The 10,275-nt window shown below is 46.7% G+C and overlaps 1 non-coding gene across 1 annotated transcript; it reads left to right on the top strand.

Annotated features, from left to right (window-relative positions):
* Positions 1–10,193: 10,193 nt before the first annotated feature.
* On the top strand, positions 10,194–10,265 carry trnaq-uug (transfer RNA glutamine (anticodon UUG)). The gene has a single exon. It is a non-coding gene; the product is annotated as a tRNA-Gln (tRNA).
* Positions 10,266–10,275: the final 10 nt, after the last annotated feature.

Raw genomic sequence — 10,275 nt, 5'->3', positions numbered from 1 at the left:
TTGTCTCCATGCCACCTCAGTCAGACATATTTTCTGGCACAGCCATTTTGTGTCCTCAAATACCCAGTAGCCAGGTTGGCCGTTAAGCAGGTTGGCAGGGAGTAACCTAACGTGGCATGGAGTGACGAAATAAGCTCTAGCTTGCCAGAGTTTAATGGGTGGGGCTAATGCTGGGACACGTGTGAAAGGAAATATAAATCGAGTCTGTTTCTGGAAATCCCTTCCAGATCACTTCAAACTTCTACGAGAGTTAGATACATTTTTCACAGAAAGTGGGAACAAAACTGGTTTTAAAGAATGGTAAGCATATGTGCCACTGTGAACCATTTGATAACATGCTGTTTTCTTTTCTTCTTTTGCCACAAATGTGTGGAATAATCTGCAAAATTCACTGCAATTAGATGTGCTGGTGCCACTTAGGCAGTTTAAATTATTGATTGTGTATGTAGTTGAATGTGATGATTTTTTTTTTTTTATTGTGATCAATTTTATTGTTTTATACACGTGTATGTTTTAATATTATGTTTTTATTGTCATGTGTACAGTGCTCTCTTGAAAAAAAGATTTGAATCTCAATGTGACTCCCTGTTTAAATAAAGGTTAAATAAAAATATTTTAAATCCCATCTAGGGTACCATCAATTTATTTTCAAAGTAATTTTAATGTAGGGTCTGACTGGGAATTACTACAAAAGCATTATGGTGTTATGCATCTTGTTTCCATGTGTCAGCGTTTTAATTGTATCTGTCCCTATTCAAATAAATTAGTATGAAAATATATAGCTCTGTATGTTGAGTCATTATCTCTAGGTTTATCAATCATACAAAATTAGGATACTACAGTACAATCTCTGTCTTGCATTGGACATTATCAAAACCTCAGGAGAGGGGAATGATATTACATTAATGAACTGTATGAATTAAAGATCTGTATACCCCTATAAGCACCAATATGTAGACATGCATTGGTCTGCGAAAACATGACCACATGACACATTTCTAAAGTTAGGTATCTCTCTATGGTAATATCATTATGATATATGGATATCTGTCTTTTCAGGGAAAACATCCTTAAAGAGATTCTCCGGTACTTTTGTATACATTTTAGCCAGTATTTCAGAAAATAGCGGCTCACAAGCCAAAAGTGGTACTACGTCACATATGTGCAGATATTTGCACCACATCATTGCGCTCTCTCGCTCGTTCTGCTGTGTGTGCATCTTGCTAGCTGTCACTCAGATAGCTCATTGGTAGAACTCGAATTGATAGGGGGCTGGCCCACGTGGGGGAAAATGGCACAGCACAGCTTCCAGAAAAACAGTCGCTTTCAAACTAGGAATTTTGTGGCGAATTGGGGTAAAACAGTAATTCTGCATGTATTAACTACACATTGATTAGGGATGGACATTTTAAATAACTTTACTATTCAAATAGTATCATACATTTTTGTTGGATATCTGGATATATTTTTTTTAAACGTACGTTTTAACCTGAGGACTGCTGCACACGGGAGAGAGGCTGGCGCTCTGTGGAGGGGCCGGTGTGTGATCAGATGGGAGCGATCGGAGATAGAGAGAAACTTGGCTAGAGCCAAGACTAGCTACTCTGTAGCGGCCACAATGTTATTTATAATCCCATATAACAGTGCCTATCTTGACTGGAGTAGCCCAGAGAAGCTACCTAGAATAATTGAGGCAACATGCTGCGCTTTCTCCCCAAACCCATTTAGATAAAACATCAGCCTACCTGTTGGTTGCTTGTTGAAGCCTACTCCTTCCGCTAACTTCTAATTATGTAACTTTATTCCATCTTGCATTGCATTAGTGAACTCTCACTCCACTTGCTAGACATTGAGCCTGTTTGCCGCTTTGATTGGCCAACATAAACAACAAGCTACACACATGAAGGCTACAGGCCTTTTTATGGGACGCACGTCATAAACTACATTGAAAAGTTTGCTGTTTTATTAAATTAATAATTTGTTATGTCATGGTAAATCCTTGTATGTAAAAATGTCACATTTAATTTAATTTAGAAAAAGCCATTAGTGTTCAGATATATTTTTTAATTCTCACTGAATTTGCATACTAACGTCTGTTGGGATATTGAATATTTAAATACCGTGCAAATCACTAACATTGACACATCCAGCCCAAAGCAGGTTTAAAAATAACAAAGTAATCTCCAAAGTATGTCTTTAAAACGTGACATTGTATCATCACATGTTTTCTATGTTCAAACCGGAATGGTAAACACATGTAGACTTTGGAGAAAAGGCATAATCTTCCCTATTAACATCAAAGTCCTTAACACAGCCACAGTATAATACCGACTTTATTGTTGTAACGATATTCCTCTTCTTCTGATGAAGAGTAGTCAAGGTCGGACCAAAACGCAGCGTGGTAAGTGTCCATGTTAAATTTATTTAACTCAGAACTGTAACTGCCGTCCCTCGGTGAGTGAGTAGACCAAGGCGCAGCGGGTGATGAATACATAATGTTTATTTGACAAGACGGAAAAACACGAAACGAAATACACTTGAATGATAAACAAAATAACAAAACGAACTAGACAGACCTAAACTATGAACTTACATGAAACGAGGAACACATAAACAGGAACGACCGAACGAACGAGACGAGACAGTACCGTGTGGTGCAAAATACACAGACACAGCGACAATCACCCACAAACAAACAGTGAGAACAACCTACCTTAATATGACTCTCAATTAGAGGAAAACGCAAAACACCTGCCTCTAATTAAGAGCCATACCAGGCAACCCAAAACCAACATAGAAACAGAAAACATAGACTGCCCACCCAAAACTCACGCCCTGACCATCACACACATACAAAAACAACAGAAAACAGGTCAGGAACGTGACAGAACCCCCCCCTCAAGGTGCGAACGCCGGGCGCACCAGCACAAAGTCCAGGGGAGGTTCTGGGTGGGCATCTGACCACGGTGGTGGCTCAGGCTCCGGACGCTGTCCCCACACCACCATAGTCACTCCCCGCTTCTGTATCCCCCTCCCAATGACCACCCTCCAACTAAAACCACCTAAATGAAGGGGCAGCACCGGGATAAGGGGCAGCACCGGGATAAGGGGCAGCACCGGGATAAGTGGCAGCACCGGGATAAGGGGCGGCAGGTCCTGGCTGAGGGACTCTGGCAGGTCCTGGCTGAGGGACTCTGGCAGGTCCTGGCTGAGGGACTCTGGCAGGTCCGGGCTGAGGGACTCTGGCAGGTCCGGGCTGAGGGACTCTGGCAGGTCCGGGCTGAGGGACTCTGGCAAGTCCGGGCTGAGGGACTCTGGCAGGTCCGGGCTGAGGGACTCTGGCAGGTCCGGGCTGAGGGACTCTGGCAGGTCCGGGCTGAGTGGCAGCTCCGGACTGTAGGGCAGCTCATGACTGTAGGGCAGCTCATGACTGTAGGGCAGCTCATGACTGTAGGGCAGCTCATGACTGTAGGACAGCTCCTGACTGGTTGGCGGCTCCTGACTGGCTGGCGGCTCTGGCAGCTCCTGACTGGCTGGCGGCTCTGGCAGCTCCTGACTGGCTGGCGGCTCTGGCAGCTCCTGACTGACGGACGGCTCTGGCGGCTCCTGACTGACGGACGGCTCTAGCGGCTCCTGACTGACGGACGGCTCTAATGGCTCGGGACAGACGGGCGGCTCTAATGGCTCGTGGCAGACGGATGGCTCAGAAGGCGCTGGGCAGACAGATGGCTCAGACGGCGCTGGGCAGACAGATGGCTCAGACGGCGATGGGCAGACAGATGGCTCAGACGGCGCTGGGCAGACAGATGGCTCAGACGGCGCTGGGCAGACAGATGGCTCAGACGGCGCTGGGCAGACAGATGGCTCAGACGGCGCTGGGCAGACAGATGACTCAGACGGAGCTGGGCAGACAGGCAGTGCAGAAGGCGTTGGGCAGACAGATGGCTCAGACGGAGCTGGGCAGACAGGCAGTGCAGAAGGCGTTGGGCAGACGGCCGACTCTGCCCTGCTGAGGCGCACAGTAGGCCTGGTGCGTGGTGCCGGAACTGGGGGTACCGGGATGACGGCACGCACTTCATCGGGAGAGTGCGTGGAGGAGGAACAGGGCTCTGGAGATGCACAGGTGGCTTAGTGCGTGGTGCCGGAACTGGTGGTACTGGGCTGGGGCGAGGAGGTAGCGCCGGAAATACCGGACCGTGTAGGCGTACTGGCTCCCGTGAGCACTGAGCCTGCCCAACCTTACCTGGTTGCATGCTCCCCGTAGCCCGTCCAGTGCGGGGAGGTGGAATACCCCGCACTGGGGTGTGTTGGCGAACCGGGGACACCATGCGTAAGGCTGGTGCCATGTAAGCCGGCCCAAGGAGACGTACTGGTGGCCAGATATGTAGGGCCGGCTTCATGACATTTGGCTCAATGCCCAATCTAGCCCTACCAGTGCGGGGAGGTGGAATAACCCGCACTGGGCTATGCACCCGTACAGGAGACACCGTGCGCTCTACTGCGTAACATGGTGTCTGCCCGTACTCCCGCTCTCCACGGTTAGCCTGGGAAGTGGGCACAGGTCTCCTACCTGCCCTCGGCCCACTACCTCTTAGCCCCCCCCCCCAAGAAATGTTTTGGTGGTACTCACGGGCTTTTCGGGCTTCCGTGCTAGACACGTCCCCTCATAACTCCGGTTCCCTTCTCCGGTTGCCTCTGCTCTCCTCAGTGCCTCCAGCTGTTCCCATGGGAGGCGATCCCTTCCAGCCAGGATCTCCTCCCATGTGTAGCAACCTTTCCCGTCCAAAACATCCTCCCAAGTCCATTCCTCCTTCTTGCGCTGCTGCTGTCGTTGCTGTCCGTTAACCCGCTGCTTGATCTGGGTTTGGTGGGTGATTCTGTAACGGCCGTCCCTCGGTGAGTGAGTAGACCAAGGCGCAGCGGGTGATGAATACATAATGTTTATTTGACAAGACGGAAAAACACGAAACGAAATACACTTGAATGATAAACAAAATAACAAAATGAACTAGACAGACCTAAACTATGAACTTACATGAAACGAGGAACACATAAACAGGAACGACCGAACGAACGAGACGAGACAGTACAGTGTAGTGCAAAATACACAGACACAGCGACAATCACCCACAAACAAACAGTGAGAACAACCTACCTTAATATGACTCTCAATTAGAGGAAAACGCAAAACACCTGCCTCTAATTAAGAGCCATACCAGGCAACCCAAAACCAACATAGAAACAGAAAACATAGACTGCCCACCCAAAACTCACGCCCTGACCATCACACACATACAAAAACAACAGAAAACAGGTCAGGAACGTGACAAGAACACTAAATAACAAAAAGACGACCGAAACAGTTCTGTCTGGTGCAGACAGAAAACAACAACCCACAAAACACAGGTGGGATGAGGCTATCTAAGTATGATTCTCAATCAGAGACAACGATAGACAGCTGCCTCTGATTGGGAACCATACCAGGCCAAACACATAGAAATACAAAACATAGAACACCAGACATAGAATGCCCACCCAAACTCACGCACTGACCAACCAAAATAGAGACATAAAAAGGATCTCTAAGGTCAGGGCGTGACAATTGTGTTGCATGTCTTTAGTGAACTTAGGAGTGAAGACACTTCAGTCGCAGATGGAGATGGGAAAGATTTATCTATAGCCCAAGAATATTTTCTTCAAATCCTTACAATGTACTTGAACTTGAGCTTCTAGTGAAACAAAAGATACATCTATTTTCTCATGACCTGCCACCTTTTCCTCACTGTGGTAATATGTGCATTTTTGCTGAAATGTAGCTGTTGAATTAATAATGAATCAAATCACAACTTCCGGCGCCGACCGAGATGGCCGCCTTGCTGCGCGTTCCTAGGAAAATATGCAGTATTTAGTTTTTTTATGTGTTATTCCTTACATTGGTATCCCAGGTAATCTTAGGTTTCATTACATACAGTCAGGAGGAACTACTGAATATAAGAGCAACGTCAACTCACCATCGTTACAACCAGGGATATGACTTTCCCGAAGCGGATCCAGTGTTTTGCCTTCAACCCAATACAATGGATCTGATCCCAGCCGGCGACCCTAAGCGACGCCGTAAAAGGGGCAAACGAAGCGAAGCGGTCTCCTGGTCAGGCTTCGGAGACGGGCACATCGCGCTCCACTCCCTAGCATACTACTCGCCAATGTCCAGTCTCTTGACAATAAGGTTGATGAAATCCGAGCATGGGTAACATTCCAGAGAGACATCAGAGATTGTAACGTTCTTTGCTTCACGGAAACATGGCTCACTCGAGAGACGCTAACGGAGTCGGTGCAGCCAGCTGGTTTCTTCACGCATCGCGCCGACAGAAACAAACATCTTTCTGGTAAGAAGAGGGGCGGGGGTGTATGCCTTATGATTAATGAAACGTGGTGTGATCATAACAACATACAGGAACTCAAGGAATTCTGTTCACCTGATCTAGAATTCCTCACAATCAAATTTACATTTACATTTAAGTCATTTAGCAGACGCTCTTATCCAGAGCGACTTACAAATGTCGACCGCATTATCTACCAAGGGAATTCTCTTCGATTATAATCACAGCCGTATATATTCCCCCCAAGCAGACACATCGATGGCCCTGAACGAACTTTATCTGACTCTTTGTAAACTGGAAACCACACACCCTGAGGCTGCATTCATCGTAGCTGGGGATTTTAACAAGGCTAATCTGAAAACAAAACTCCCTAAATTCTATCAGCATATCGATTGTGCTACCAGGGCTGGTAAAACCTTGGATCATTGTTATACTAACTTCCGCGACGCATATAAGGCCCTCCCCCGCCCTCCTTTCGGAAAAGCTGACCACGACTCCATTTTGTTGCTTCCAGCCTACAAACAGAAACTAAAACAACAAGCTCCCTCGCTCAGGTCTGTTCAACGCTGGTCCGACCAATCTGATTCCACGTTTCAAGACTGCTTCGATCACGTGGATTGGGATATGTTCCGCATTGCGTCCAACAACAATATTGACGAATACGCTGATTCGGTGAGCGAGTTCATTAGAAAGTGCATTGACGATGTCGTACCCACAGCAACGATTAAAACATTCCCAAACCAGAAACCGTGGATTGATAGCAGCATTCGCGTGAAACTGAAAGCGCGAACCACTGCTTTTAACGAGGGCAAGATGACCGGAAACATGACCGAATACAAACAGTGTAGCTATTCTCTCCGCAAGGCAATCAAACAAGCTAAGTCCCAGTATAGAGACAAAGTAGAATCACAATTCAACAGCTCAGACACAAGAGGTATGTGGCAGGGTCTACAGTCAATCACGGATTACAAAAAGAAAACCAGCCCTGTCGCGGACCAGGATGTCTTGCTCCCAGACAGGCTAAATAACTTTTTTGCTCGCTTTGAGGACAATACAGTGCCACTGACACGGCCCGCTACCAAAACCTGTGGGCTCTCCTTCACTGCAGCCGAGGTGAGTAAAACATTTAAACGTGTTAACCCTCGCAAAGCTGCAGGCCCAGACGGCATTCCCAGCCGCGTCCTCAGAGCATGCGCAGACCAGCTGGCTGGTGTGTTTAAGGACATATTCAATCAATCCTTATCCCAGTCTGCTGTTCCCACATGCTTCAAGAGGGCCACCATTGTTCCTGTTCCCAAGAAAGCTAAGGTAACTGAGCTAAACGACTACCGCCCCGTAGCACTCACTTCCGTCATCATGAAGTGCTTTGAGAGACTAGTCAAGGACCATATCACCTCCACCCTACTTGACACCCTAGACCCACTCCAATTTGCTTACCGACCCAATAGGTCCACAGACGACGCAATTGCAACCACACTGCACACTGCCCTAACCCATCTGGACAAGAGGAATACCTATGTGAGAATGCTGTTCATCGACTACAGCTCAGCATTTAACACCATAGCACCCTCCAAACTCGTCATCAAGCTCGAGACCCTGGGACCCTGCCCTGTGCAACTGGGTACTGGACTTCCTGACGGGCCGTCCCCAGGTGGTGAGGGTAGGTAACAACATCTCCACCCCGCTGATCCTCAACACTGGGGCCCCACAAGGGTGCGTTCTCAGCCCTCTCCTGTACTCCCTGTTCACCTACGACTGCGTGGCCATGCACGCCTCCAACTCAATCATCAAGTTTGCAGACGACACCACAGTGGTAGGCTTGATTACCAACAACGACGAGACGGCCTACAAGTGAGGGCCCTCGGAGTGTGGTGTCAGGAAAATAACCTCACACTCAACGTCAAAAAAACAAAGGAGATGATTGTGGACTTCAGGAAACAGCAGAAGGAGCACCCCCCTATCCACATCGACGGGACAGTAGTGGAGAGGGTAGTAAGTTTTAAGTTCCTCGGCGTACACATCACGGACAAACTGAATTGGTCCACCCACACAGGGTTGTGATGAAGGCACAGCAGCGCCTCTTCAACCTCAGGAGGCTAAAGAAATTCGGCTTGTCACCAAAAGCACTCACAAACTTCTACAGATGCACAATCGTCGAGCATCCTGTCGGGCTGTATCACCGCCTGGTACGGCAACTGCTCCGCCCACAACCGTAAGGCTCTCCAGAGGGTAGTGAGGTCTGCACAACGCATCACCGGGGGCAACCTACCTGCCCTCCAGGACACCTACACCCCCCGATGTCACAGGAAGGCCATAAAGATCATCAAGGACAACAACCACCCGAGCCACTGCCTGTTCACCCCGCTATCATCCAGAAGGCGAGGTCAGTACAGGTGCATCAAAGCAGGGACCGAGAGACTGAAAAACAGCTTCTATCTCAAGGCCATCAGACTGTTAAACAGCCACCACTAACATTTAGTGGCCGCTGCCAACATACTGACTCAACTCCAGCCACTTTAATAATGGGAATTGATGGAAATTATGTAAAAATGTATCACTAGCCACTTTAAATAATGCCACTTAATATAATGTTTACATACCCTACATTACTCATCTCATATGTATATGTATATACTGTACTGTATATCATCCACTGCATCTTGCCATCTTTATGTAATACATGTATCACTAGCCACTTTAAACTATGCCACTTTATGTTTACATACCCTACATTACTCATCTCATACGTATAGACTGTACACTATACCATCTACTGCATCTTGCCTATGCCGTTCTGTACCATCACTCATTCATATATCTTTATGTACATATTCTTTATCCCTTTACACTTGTGTGTATAAGGTAGTAGTTGTGGAATTGTTAGGTTAGATTACTCGTTGGTTATTACTACATTGTCGGAACTAGAAGGACAAGCATTTCGCTACACTCGCATTAACATCTGCTAACCATGTGTATGTGACAAATAAAATTTGATTTGATTTGAATGTATGTCCCTTAGGGTCCTTGTGTAATGTGATATTGTACCCCCTAGCCCAATTGTCCTGTCCTGTATATTATTTATACTTCCTGTTTTTGTTTTTGTTGTTGTTAATAAAAAAAAATATATAAAAAAAAATAGTTACGGCCTTAACGTGAACGCGGCATCTATCCCACTCAAAAGGGCTGTATATGTCAGCTGCAACATAACCAGGGCCGGAAGCAATGCCATCATGAACATGCAGCATACACACTTGCAGCGCAGCTAGCTAGGCTAATTGAACTGTCCTAGTTGTATGCGGTATTATGTCCAGCAGAAACCAGTATTCGTCTTCTACATTTACGAACCGTCATGCCTTTATTGGTTCAATGTAGCTAGCTAGCTAACAGATAGCCTAACTATGCTTACGTGAGCTGGATGGTAACGTTTGCTTGCTAGGAGGAGAAACCCTCAGATAGCTATTAAAATTGTGAAAATAGAATCGAGGACGAATTCATTCATAAGATCGGTGTTATTTTCTAGCTGTACGTAGATAACTAGCATAAAACTACGAGGGGAAAGCTAGCTACTGTTGCTGCTCTATTCAGTAGCTGGTCAGCTAGATAATTAGTTTGCTAGCTAACCATGTCTTTTTCTTTTGCCCTCATTTAGGCTTGCATGTTTTTGCAACTCCACGATGTAAATGGTTGCTGTTATAGTTGCAACTATAAACTTGAATTGCGTTACTAAAACACGAGTAGCTAGCAACTTGTTTTACGGGGTAGAATCGGTACGACTGCATAACAACACTACTTGTAGAGGTTTAAGCCGAGAGCGGTCCTATGGTGTAATGGTTAGCACTCTGGACTTTGAATCCAGCGATCCGAGTTCAAATCTCGGTAGGACCTCGTCCTTTTG

This window comes from Salvelinus fontinalis, chromosome 18 (genome assembly GCF_029448725.1).
Source record: "Salvelinus fontinalis isolate EN_2023a chromosome 18, ASM2944872v1, whole genome shotgun sequence".
Classification (NCBI taxonomy): domain Eukaryota; kingdom Metazoa; phylum Chordata; class Actinopteri; order Salmoniformes; family Salmonidae; genus Salvelinus; species Salvelinus fontinalis.
The sequence above is the reverse complement of the archived record's forward strand: the minus strand, read 5'-3'. Positions and strand labels throughout refer to the sequence as shown.